This window comes from Mytilus californianus, unplaced genomic scaffold, assembly GCF_021869535.1.
Source record: "Mytilus californianus isolate M0D057914Y unplaced genomic scaffold, xbMytCali1.0.p SCAF_3, whole genome shotgun sequence".
NCBI lineage: Eukaryota > Metazoa > Mollusca > Bivalvia > Mytilida > Mytilidae > Mytilus > Mytilus californianus.
Genome location: NW_026262679.1, coordinates 69,066,685 through 69,080,962, shown reverse-complemented (window position 1 = coordinate 69,080,962; position 14,278 = coordinate 69,066,685).

Genomic DNA, 14,278 nt, shown 5'->3' with positions numbered 1-14,278 from the left:
AATAGCTATTGTTCTCTGTGTCAAAAATTTAAGAATAACAAGTATAGCAAACTTCAACCTTACTAAAAAAAAAGTTGTAGTTAAAAGTAACAAATGATGCTTAATGGGATTGATTGATTAAAAAATGTCTTTATCATTCAAAGATGGTTTTATTCTTTTATCCTTGTAAGTTATTAGAAATGAAGTTATCTACTCTTTGAAAATCTGATAAAATTAAAGAGATGAAGCATTATTTAAAGTTTAAAATTAATCTGCTTGATTCAGCTTATAGAATAGAGAATGGAAACGGGGAATGTGTCAAAGAGACAACAACCCGAACAAAGAGCAGACAACAGTCCAAGGCCACCAAAGTACGTTACTTCACGGTCTTTAATAATAAGGCAAACTCTTGTCATGCCATGAATTCCAAAAACACGATCTTGTTCAATGCCCGAAATAAGAAAATACAAGAAAGACCAATTGAAGAAATGTAATATAATTATGTTTAAAACTTTATATTAGCGAATCTACGTTTTTATTAGAAACACAAGAAGCAATAGCAATAACTACTAAGAGGGAAATGATACCAAGCATTGGTTCAAGGAAATAAAAAACACAATTCGAAGAAAACAGATATACACATGGCCAAAAAGAAATAACGCGGAAAAGACAAGCAGAAGTCTACAATATACACCACAATGAAAACAGATGGTTGAGCAACACAACCCCGCCTAAAACTGGGGGTAAACCAAGGTTTTTTGTCAGGCAGCCTTTTCAGGTAAATCAAACAAGGCGTCAACTTGCATACTTTTGTTAACAGTTTGATGTAAAAAAGACTGGGCCTGGATAAAGTCCTACAAGTAAATCATGCGTCGAATATTTTTTTTATATCAAATACTGATAACAAATTCTATGTTTGTATGCCACCATTAAAGAAGTAGGTAAAAAAATAACTATTTTCCAGAAAACTTAAATTGGCTTTAATGGGTATAATAAATACACAATTTTTGGTTCTATAAGGACAGTCTTTTCGTTGACTTTTTAGAATTTTATCATTCCAGACTAATGAGTTTTCAATTGTAAAAAAAACAATGGACAATTTGAAGCATATCTCGTTGTAACTCGGGTTTGCTTTATCTCTTATTAGAAAGATTATTTAAAATGGCCTGAATAGAATGAGTTAAACCCATACGGTAGTATACGATATAAAAGGCATCGGGATAACACAATGTAGAACAAAATTTGTAATACTTTAGTAGTACAGAAAGAGAAAACCAACGGACGGATAACAACGTTAAGCGAAAAAAATAATCAATGACATCCAAAGGACAACTAGTTCTTATAAAAAAAACTAGTTTAAAGATATATGTGAGAACTTAACTCTCCCTCTTAACCCATACCTGTGGTTTATCACAACATTAGAACCAACTGGAAAACTCGCAAATGACAGAATGACAGAACACAAAGTACTCTGATCTAAGTGTTCTTGCAATTACTGAGAGCTTGTGTAAAGTCAACTAATAATCAGACCTCGTTTTCCCAGACCATCAATAAAGACAGCTTTTAAAAACAATACAAATAAAAGCGAGACTATATGCCTCTTTCCTAATTGGTTACATCTGTTACAAAACCAAAATAGTAATGAAAATGGTTCATAATCAAAACAAAATAAATATAAAAATAAGGAGATGTGGTATGATTGCCAATGAGACAACTATCCACCAAAGTTCAAATAAAGTGGATGAAAGCAATAATAGGCAACCGTACAGCTTTCAACAGTGAGAAAAATCCATACCGTATAGTCAGCCATAAAAGGTCCCGACATGAAAAATATGATGAGAAAACTAAAATGATTTATAACAAAACAATTTACGAAAAACAAATATGACAGACATGAACCAACGACAACCACTGACCTATAGGCTCCTGACTTGGGATAGGCACACAAAGAATGTGGCGGGGTTAATATGTTTGTGAGCGTTCAACCCTCCCCCTTATCGAAAAAACCTTAACAAAAATATAATGTACACAAACGAACATGTCAAAATGATAAAAATCAAAAGAAGAATAAAAAGACAGATATTTGTGTTGGTCCGAATAAGCGATATGTTTGTTTGAATAAAAGAAGAGGCCGATGTACGCCAGTTGGCCACAACAAGACAACTCAATAACAACAGAACAGCTAGATGTCTTTATGTTTCCCTGCTAAAACCTTCTTTAAGTACACTCGGGGCAGTATTTTTAGAATGCACATTAGTACTCAAAAAAATGAATAACAAAAAAAAAAAACCCAATCTGTTTCCCACATATACCTGAAGGGATTGGTAAAATAGCCTTACATTTACTAAATTTTATCATCGGTACAAGGACATCATTCGTAAATATAAATCAACATGCAGACATCTTATACGTTCAGGTATTTCACATCCAATATTTTGTGGTAATATTCTTTACAAAGCACAAAAATGTCGGCATTCACCTCAAAAGCTAACCAAACTTTTAAACAGACTTATTCGGAAAGGATATAGTTACGATACTGTTGTCAAGTCATTAAGGATTGCATATTTTAGTATTAACATTGATTCACTCATAGGGTCTTTGCATCGGAAATAAACAAATTTATTCTAAAACCAGTTGTTGGCATGATACGAGTTATGTTCTTCTCATATATTTTATGATGGTATGATACTAATCCCCTAACGGGAGGGATTGTACTTGATTTTCATATGATGAAGACATAATCTTTCAATCAGTTTAATTGAGGTCTGGAGCTGACATGTCAGTAACTGCTAGTAGTCCTTTGTTCATTTATGTATCATTGTCATTTTGCTTAGTTTCTTTTGTTACCTATTCTGACATCGGACTCGGACTTCTTTTAAACTGAGTTTTACTGTGCGTATTGCTATGTGTTTCTTTATTCTACATTGGCTAGAGGTATAGGGGGGAGGATTGAGATCTCACAAAACATGTTTAACCCCGCCGCATTTTTGCGCCTGTCCCAAGTCAGGAGCCTCTGTCCTTTGTTAGTCTAGTATGTTTTTTAATTTTAGTTCATTTATATGTTTTGGAGTTTAGTATGACGTCCATTTTCACTGAACTAGCACACAATTTTAGTTAGGGGCCAGCTGAGGACCACCTCCTGGTGCGGGATTTTCTCGCTGCATTGAAGACCCATTGGTGGCCTTCGGCTGTTGTCTGCTCTTTGGTCGGGTTGTTGTCTCTTTGACATATTCCCCATTTCCATTGTCAATTTTATTATTTTTAGTAATTAGACAAAATTTTATCTATTTCTTCAGAGGATGATAACTTCGAACACTGGCATTACATCAGATCGCCGTGAGAATATTGCACCAGTTGTAAATATAAATAAAGGCAACAGTAGTATACCGCTGTTCAATAGTCAAAATTCGATTAAGTAAAAACAAATCCTGGTAACAATCTAAAACCGAAAAAAACACATCAACTATAAGAGGAAAACATCGGAACAACAGAAACACTGAACTACAACAAGAGCAAACGCCAACATACATAGAAACGGACTGTCTGATAACAAATGTCATACTCCTGACTACAGGAAAACAAATCCTGGTAACAAACTAAAACCGAAAAAAACACATCAACTATAAGAGGAAAACATCGGAACAACAGAAACACTGAACTACAACAAGAGCAAACGCCAACATACATAGAAACGGACTGTCTGATAACAAATGTCATACTCCTGACTACAGGACATTTTTAGAAAAATGGTGGGTTGAACCTGGTTTTATGGCTAGCCAAACCTCCCGCTTATATGGCAGTCGGTTCAAAATACCGCTAAAATGACAACACTGCGTGACAGGAATACAGTACAAACAAACGCAAGAACACTCAGCACAGAGAATAAATAAATAATATAATAGTACATTACAACATGTAAACCGCAGAATAACAACAGACACCTCCCATGAATTTACGACAGCACACCAGGCCACCACAAACGAAATATAAACTGTGCGTCACATGAATAGATCAACGTCACAAAAAGTGACGTATCAAACATAAAACCTTTACAACTTAAAATGATATTCCGATATTTCTATGAGGGAAATATTATTTCAGTACCTTAAAGACATTTCAATTCCTAAATTTTGCATTAGAATAAATGTAACCAATGAGAAACAGGCACACTGTCTCGTTTGATGATTATTCTTCTTTACACGCTGTTTCTATTATCACACATTATGCCATAAGTTATGACAGTTACGATACTGTTGTCAAGTCATTAAGGATTGCATATTTTAGTATTAACATTGATTCACTCATAGGGTCTTTGCATCGGAAATAAACAAATTTATTCTAAAACCAGTTGTTGGCATGATACGAGTTATGTTCTTCTCATATATTTTATGATGGTATGATACTAATCCCCTAACGGGAGGGATTGTACTTGATTTTCATATGATGAAGACATAATCTTTCAATCAGTTTAATTGAGGTCTGGAGCTGACATGTCAGTAACTGCTAGTAGTCCTTTGTTCATTTATGTATCATTGTCATTTTGCTTAGTTTCTTTTGTTACCTATTCTGACATCGGACTCGGACTTCTTTTAAACTGAGTTTTACTGTGCGTATTGCTATGTGTTTCTTTATTCTACATTGGCTAGAGGTATAGGGGGGAGGATTGAGATCTCACAAAACATGTTTAACCCCGCCGCATTTTTGCGCCTGTCCCAAGTCAGGAGCCTCTGTCCTTTGTTAGTCTAGTATGTTTTTTAATTTTAGTTCATTTATATGTTTTGGAGTTTAGTATGACGTCCATTTTCACTGAACTAGCACACAATTTTAGTTAGGGGCCAGCTGAGGACCACCTCCTGGTGCGGGATTTTCTCGCTGCATTGAAGACCCATTGGTGGCCTTCGGCTGTTGTCTGCTCTTTGGTCGGGTTGTTGTCTCTTTGACATATTCCCCATTTCCATTGTCAATTTTATTATTTTTAGTAATTAGACAAAATTTTATCTATTTCTTCAGAGGATGATAACTTCGAACACTGGCATTACATCAGATCGCCGTGAGAATATTGCACCAGTTGTAAATATAAATAAAGGCAACAGTAGTATACCGCTGTTCAATAGTCAAAATTCGATTAAGTAAAAACAAATCCTGGTAACAAACTAAAACCGAAAAAAACACATCAACTATAAGAGGAAAACATCGGAACAACAGAAACACTGAACTACAACAAGAGCAAACGCCAACATACATAGAAACGGACTGTCTGATAACAAATGTCATACTCCTGACTACAGGAAAACAAATCCTGGTAACAAACTAAAACCGAAAAAAACACATCAACTATAAGAGGAAAACATCGGAACAACAGAAACACTGAACTACAACAAGAGCAAACGCCAACATACATAGAAACGGACTGTCTGATAACAAATGTCATACTCCTGACTACAGGACATTTTTAGAAAAATGGTGGGTTGAACCTGGTTTTATGGCTAGCCAAACCTCCCGCTTATATGGCAGTCGGTTCAAAATACCGCTAAAATGACAACACTGCGTGACAGGAATACAGTACAAACAAACGCAAGAACACTCAGCACAGAGAATAAATAAATAATATAATAGTACATTACAACATGTAAACCGCAGAATAACAACAGACACCTCCCATGAATTTACGACAGCACACCAGGCCACCACAAACGAAATATAAACTGTGCGTCACATGAATAGATCAACGTCACAAAAAGTGACGTATCAAACATAAAACCTTTACAACTTAAAATGATATTCCGATATTTCTATGAGGGAAATATTATTTCAGTACCTTAAAGACATTTCAATTCCTAAATTTTGCATTAGAATAAATGTAACCAATGAGAAACAGGCACACTGTCTCGTTTGATGATTATTCTTCTTTACACGCTGTTTCTATTATCACACATTATGCCATAAGTTATGACAGTTTAAAATCAATATAAAATATATTCTATATTGTTATTATTTTGGTAGATTTTGGTAAATTAATTGGATTTTGGATAAAACAACAAAATTCACCTAAAGAAAAGTGATATTCACCGCGCCAAACGTCGCGTGCTTTTACAAAGTATAGTTATGGTATAATGTTTGATTCACAATTGTTTTATGGTAAATAAGTTTAGTATCGTAGAAATGTACCGAACCCTAATTATTTCATACATGTGTAATTATTGAAAAAATATTTAATGTTTAATGAAGAATAACTATACATTGTCTCCAAATATAAAAAAAAGTCTTTACGAATTCGAAGCTTTGCCAAACATTTCTAATCTGTTTCGAACTGATTAAATTGAAATTGTTTTTGAGATAATGTATCGCGTACAATATGTTCTCTTTATACTGCAACTCTTACCAATCATCCAAATTATGTAAAAATCAACAACAATAAATATATGAATCTGAGGCGGTCTGGTAAACGCCAACACGCATTCTAAAACTCTACGAAAACGTAATATCATCCTTAACAAGGTTTTATACCTGACTGTTTAATATCAAAGTGTACTTGATCATTCAGATTGATATGTAAGCATTCCTCTTTCATCAAGACACAAACGTTTACTTGGTAAATGCATTTTAACCTTGCAGATTGATATGTAACATTCAATAGCAGCCTACATTTTTTAAGTTTTTGGTGATTTTTTTTGCGGATTAGTGCCCCCATTTATCCAATTTTGTATATTAATTATCATTTTAAAATGTAGGTTTGGTTGATAGTTCAGGGATAACGATTATAGCAACAACTGAAACACGACAGTATGACGCAGGGTGTTTGATGACAGGAATGAATTCAAACAAGCTTATTGTTGTTCCAACATACGAGAAAAGTTTTACTCATAGTGGTCACTGCTCACAAGAGTGTTTGAATTTGGTATGAAATTGTTGTATTTACAAAGAACTTTCTTGTTTCAAAAATAAAGACTGCTTTACTCATAGAAAGGTATCTAGATGAAACCTATGTTATATTGTATTGGTTTTTATAAGGTTTTTAAACGAAAATCCTTTGATCTAAAATACACTAGTTCCTATTCAATGTAACTTACATTTTTTCTCGTAAAATAATTTCAACAGATAAGATAATGGATATAATAAGACTCTCAACATACGCATTGATTCTTATTGCAGGGTTTGCAAAATCAAACATCTGGCATTAGAGTATTTAGTGTATTACAACATGCTCATCTAATAGGTGTTGGTATTAAAACACGTCACATACGAGGTGATACAGAGTTAAAACCAATTGCTGATGACCAACATTATGATTTTGACTATCAAGACTTCAGAAGTTTTACTCGCGAAAGAGAAATAATATCTGTGAGTATATCATTGCACATTTTAAACCATTTGCGCAGCTCGTTAATACTCTATGATTTGTATTTTACAAGTCCTTATTTAGTAAAAAAAAAATAAGTACAAATGAAGTGTCAATGTACAAAATAAACATAAGATATAGCCTCACTGTGACATTGAAATGAAGAACAGCAATAAAGTTCTGTTCCTTTGTTTTTTGTGTGTATTTTGCTGTGCATGTACTGATTTTATGTCATGGATGGATACCTCATTCAAAGTCAGAATTTTCGTTAGAAATGATGTGATTTGAAGTAATTTCTGATCTATTTATAGACAATTTATAGCAGTTTCGTGATTGTTTTCCACTTCCATTCATCTTATTGATTATTGTTGTTGACCTTGATTTTTATTTTACATGTGCTATTTTTGTTTCATCTTCTTCTTAATTTTCATGGTTTTAGGGTGATCGTATTATTGTTGAATGTACTTATGACTCTCAAATCAGATCAAAGCCCACGTATGTGAGTACTTCAATTATTACTTGTGTCGGTAATATATAAGTCATCAGTCATTTGAAGAAATAGTTTTTTTCTTGGAAAAATATATGTTGCAAAATTTTACTAAGATTTTTTTGCCTAACGATTTTCCAAATTTTTCACGTCATAATGAGATAAAAAAAATGTATTTTCGTTGCACTGACTAAATAAACTTAACAATTAATAAAGCGCTCCCACGAGAAAAAAATGTTTTGCGCCTAAGGTTTTGAAAATGAATTGTCGCATGTAACTGTAACAATGCTAATCATTTGTTAGTTATAATGTATGCGATTCAGTCGGAGAAATTTCTCATGAAGAAAAACAAGGGAATTTCTCTATTATCTAGATTATTTTGTTTCAGCAATTACGATCTATAATTTTTATTTAGTCTACTGAATAACTTTCCTCTTTAAGGAAGACACACAATAAGCTTGTAGTGACCATGAATCAGTCCCCGAGTGTATCATCAGCTCAGTAGTCAGGACTTCGGTACTGACATGGTCTATACCATAGCAACCTTTGTTAAATCTCCGTTGATGAATTTAGAAACTATTAAGAATTGTTGCAACTCCCTCGGGCAAAGTTGATCATAGATAGATTTTATCTTATGACAATCCAGCTAATCAAAATTTGCTTTTCATTATAACTTTTGAAACCCTTGAGCCGAATCATCAATTCCTCAATGAAAATGCATTTCTTTTAGTAAATTATTTGAAGAGTGGTTTGATTAACTTGTTTTGTTTACCTGCAGTGACCTTTAATCCACATCTCAATTTATCTATATGCAAATTGCTTTGTATTATGTGACTTTTGTGCAAACTCATAAATACAGACTGTCCCGAAATAATTTAGAAAATGCTCCACAGGGAGCAGCTTAATATGACCACAGAGGTCGAACCCTGAACAGTTGGGGCAAGTATGGATACAGAATTCAAGCTTGATACAGCTCCTCAGTATTTGAATTGTGATTAAATATTTGACACAGAATGAATGTGGTCTAAGAACTTAAAAAATTGAATTTGGGCATTACCTATTATGGTCCAATATCCAAAATCTAACTACATGGTTAGATATCAAAGTACCCCAAAAATTCAATTTTTTAAGAAATCAAACAATAACAGGGCCCAAAATCCAAAATCTAAATACACGGTCAGATTTAGCATATCAAAGAACCCCATATATTCAATTTTCTGTTGAAATCAAACAAAATTTAAGTTTTGACCCCGATTTGGACCAACTTGAAAACTGGGTCCAAAATCAAAAATCTAAATACGTGTTTAGATTCAGCATATCAAAGAACCTTAAGAATTAAGTATTTGTTAAAATATGTTTAGTTTTGTACCCTTTGGACCTTAATGAGGACCAATTTGAAAACCGGGTCCAAAAGAAAATATCTAAATACACGGTTAGATTCAGCATATCAAAGAACCCCAAGATTTTTTTTTTAAATCAAACAAACTTTAATTTTGGACCCTTTTTTCATTGTCTGGAAATCAAATGTCTTCGGACGTCGACGACATCGCCGACATCGCCATAGCATTTAAACGACCACAATTTTGTTTGCGGTCGTATTAAAACTTAGTCTTTATTCGACCAATTTGTGAATATACCATGGAAGTTAAGGACAATTGCGGGATATGTTTATTCAAATAAATTAGAAAGCTGTAAGAGTTGAAGGTCTACAGGCTTAAACTGAAACAACAGTGTCGATCTAAAGTATGTCGAAGAGATTTAAAACCGTTTAAACAGTTAAAACAGTTAATTTGAAACATTTTCCATCGCAAACATTTTTTAGAAGTGCCACAAAAAACAAAATCTCAAATATTATAAAGATATATTTTTACATTCTAGGGTGGACTATCAACATCTAATGAAATGTGTCTTTCGATAATGTATTACTATCCACGTATAAACATAACGAATTGCTTGAGTGTTCCTTTGTACAATACTATTGCTCCTAACCATAAGGAAGCAATCAGGAAATTAAAAACATGGAATTGGACTGACCCCAAAGTAAGAAATAAGTTCTCGGACGCTTTACATAACTCTACAATGTATAACTCTTGTACTGGTAGTCCCTTTAAGGTAAGTTTGAAGTAATCGTTATGTGAACGTTTAAGGTTTAATACATATACAACGGAAAGCATAACATGTGCATGTGTGAGCATAAGAAACAAGACCCGCCAATCTTTCTGTTTCCTAGCGACAATTTAACATTTATTTCCAATTTGCATGTCATTGAATTTGTATGAAAACAACCCAAATTATTATAGCTCCGTCCACCTAACAATATTGTTTTTCTTTTCATTGTTCGTGTACTTATTTGCAAACGGTTATGTTTAAAAAAAGATGTCAAATTTTATTTATTTGAAAAAGTAGTCTACAACATATATAGTGGTTATGGATAATTGGTATCGATAAATTATTATTCTATGATATACATGCTTCTGGTCTTCGTGCAAAATTAGAAGTGCACTTGCTTTCATTTCGCATAAACTTTCAAAAACAACATTCAATTCCTATAGAAATTCACCGATTTTTATTTGGATACAGTTTCCATTTATTAATGATCAATGGACTGTCCAATTGCAAAATTATCTACGTACAGGTACACTACACATAATTATAGTATAAGTAATATAAGCAGATTCGGTCATAAAAATAACTAATAAAACATTTTACAATGAATTTGTTTTTTAAGTCTCACACTGACGTCTACAAGCTTGAGGAACCTGTATTATCATACAAGAAACCACGAAATGACAACTGTAAATCAAACTAAAATAAAGATGGATATTGCTGACAAACTGTATTCTGACAATTTTCCCCTCATGATTCAGTTTTTACATATTTTTAATTTTGTGTATAAATATGTCGGTATTGTTATTTTTATTTTTTATTTTTGTAATAATGTAGTAAAGGTCCGGAAAGATGATATCCTAACCGCATTTGATACCTGGACTTAACCAGTTATTTACTGCGCAACCGTGCAGATTATTTCCGGAGCTCAGCTGATCCCGTTGTGTTGGATTCCAGTCCTGAGATTCCTGCCATTACATCGTATTGTATACGAAAACTGTAACTGCTATTAGGAAAGGTATATCTAATTATTGCACCATTACAACATTGGTGTCAGAAGTCGGTTCGAATCTACTTTAAATCGACTCGAGACATTCAGCGTTTACTGACATTGTGGCGGCAAAATTGAAAAAGGAAAATTGATCACAACAAAGAAAACCAAATGAATATAGTACCTATAGAAAAAGAAACATTACACATTTCATGAGTATAATAATCATGGAAATTTAATGTCAGGATTTCTGACAACCGATTGAAATTACTTTGATAATTTTCAATTTCTAAAACGACAAAATTGCTTGTGTCAGTTTTACTGACAATCCGCAATACGGTTAATTATTGAAAAATAAACCGCATATTTATAAACTTGTGTCAGTTTTACTGACAATCCGCAATACGGTTAATCATTGAAAAATAAACCGCATATTTATAAACATTGCGTCAAGATAAATTAAAATGGCAAAACCTATAAATATAAACAAAGCTAACTTTACACAGTTAAAAGCGATTAAAAAGATTGGTGAAACTAGAGCCTTAGCAATAATTGCAAAGAGAGAAGAAGAAGGTTTACTTAATTTAGATAATTTAAAAGAGATATCAGAAATACCACAATCATTGTGGACTGCACTGTTAAGTGAGAACATTATTTGTTTAGAAGACCCAGAAGATGCAGATGAAGGTCAAGAGGTCTTGCAAAATATTATTGAGTCACTACGTCGTAAAATATTGTCGGTAGAAAAGTCAAGAGATGATATGGCAGAGACATTACAAACAAAAATAGAGAAAATTTCTGAACAGAGTAAAGCACATCTAGAAGAACAAAGGCTTATTTTTGAACAACAAAGAGACGTCTACACAAAACAGAAAGAAGAACAAATTGAGCAAATGAAGGAAATGATTAAATCACAAAATGAAGAAATAAAAGATATACATGAATATTCAAAAAAAATTCAGGCTCAACTACAACAAAAAGAAACTTTGATTAAAGTAGAAAAAGTCATAGCAGATAAAGAGGAAAAGAGTGGTCCGGTTCAATTATTGAAAGAAAAATATAATGCTAATGATCATAAAAACTCTGATTATGTTGGTCCCACAGCACCAAAGATGTCAACATATGATGGCAAAAATGACTGGCGTCCTTATTATTTACAATTTAGCACTATAGCTGATAGATATAAGTGGCAAAGTGAGCAAAGACTATACAAATTGATAGAATGTTTGCGAGATAAAGCCTTAAAATCTTATAGCTCGAGACCGAATTTAGTACAAACTAATTATGAAAGCTTATGTAAGAAGATGGAAGAGCGTTTTGGCAGAAAGGAACCACCACACATTGTGAGAAGACTTTTGCAGGATTTAAAACAAGACCAAGAAGAGTCTTTGGAGGAATTTGCAGAAAGAGCACAAGAGCTGGCTACAGATGGCTATCCAGACACACCAGATAGGTTTGTACAGACTTTGGCAACAGATGCTTTTCTTAAAGGTTGTGTAGATAAGCGTGCAGCTTTGACTGCTATGGACAAAAATCCAGATTCTCTAGATCAAGCGGTACAACATGTACGAAGTGCAGTAGCAAATCAAAAAGTTATAATGGGTACAAGAAGAACAGAAATTAAAAGGGTTTCTTTTATGGAACAAAATGATGAAAATGAAGATATACAGGAAACATCAGTACGTGCACTCATGAAGTCTGAAGAAGGAACAAATAAGATGAATATTTTCGAGAAAAGATTACAGAAGACAGAAGAAGATTTATTAGAAACAAAGATTATGGTGAAAAAAGTATTAAGCATAGTTAGCCAGAATATGAGGTCAAGGTCACCACAGAGATCAGATCGAGCTTTTTCGTCACAAAGAAGATACAATAGCCCTGCAAGAGGTAATTGCTACAATTGCGAAGAGGAAGGTCATTTTAGTAGGGATTGCAAAAAACCAAGAAACAGTTCTCCTTATCGTAATAGGTCTCCATCACCAAAAGCTTTAAACGACTCAGGGCCAAGGATGTAGGCCAATCCTTGACCTTTTCAGATGATACAGGCCAACCACCAACAGAAATGTCTGACAAAGAACAGAAGTTTTCGATTCAAGAATTTTTTTCATACGATAAAAACAAAAAATCTAAAACCTTGTTCATTGAGATGAAAGTTTTAGGGAAAACATTTAAGGCTGTAGTAGATAGTGCTGCTCAAATATCTGTTTTGAGTACTTCAATTTTACCACTTTTGCAGTCAACAATTAAACTAAATGAACATTTAGTTTTACGAGGAGCCGGAAAGAACTCTAAGATTGATGCTAGATATACAGAAGAGATACCTATCGAAATAGGAAAGTTAAAATCAAAATGGAGATTTGTAACTGCTAACATAAATGATAATATCATTCTGGTTATTGATTTCTTGGAGAAATTTGGTGCAGTTATTGATATGGCAAACTACACAGTCCGCATAAACAATGAGGCAATACCAGCTGTCTGTCTGGTTGGGAACGAGGGAGAAGAAATAAATTTATACAGAATTAGTATAAAGAAAAAAACAGTTGTTCCACCTCATAGCTTAAAAATAGTTGATATGGAAATTGATCACACCCCAACAGATGATATAATCATTCAACCGAAAACTAATTTGAAAGGTCTATTGTCCCCCAACGCTTTAATTCCTAAAGATGAAACACTGAAAGCTGTATTTCGAAATGACACAGACACTTTTATTACATTGAAAGGAGGTCATAATTTTTGGTATTGGTATGGAGATATACAATATTGCAACTGATCATGATGATTTGGCTGAGGATTCCAAAGTACATAGTGACAGAGTTTCTGTCAATGTCGAAAATCCGTATAGGTACGAAACGTCAAAAAACATTAGTGACAGATTTTCTGTCAATTCGCCATCTTGTAATTTCGAGACATTGGAAAAGGTAGGTGACAGATTTTCTGTCAGTCCGCCCCTAGGTGACAGATTTTCTGTCAGTCCGCCCCTAGGTGACAGATTTTCTGTCAGTCCGCCCCTAGGTGACAGATTCTCTGTCAGTCCATCCACAAATTATAATGTACAAAGTATACCGGAAGATCAAAGTTTCACTAAAGAAAATGACTTATGTACTTTAAAATCGAAAACGTGCATTCGTACTTTACAAAATGATGAAAATTCTGTAAATAAAGTTAGCAAATTGAAGGAACTCAATTCTGAGATTCCAGAACACCTGCAAGATTTGTATGCTCGAACAGTAAAAGATTTTGACATAGATCGTAGCATAAAGATTGCGGAAGTACTTATTGAATTTCAAAATATTTTTGCTAAAGGAGACATGGATTTAGGATTGTTTAATGGAGACATTAAACATCAAATACACACAGGAGAAGCAGCAGC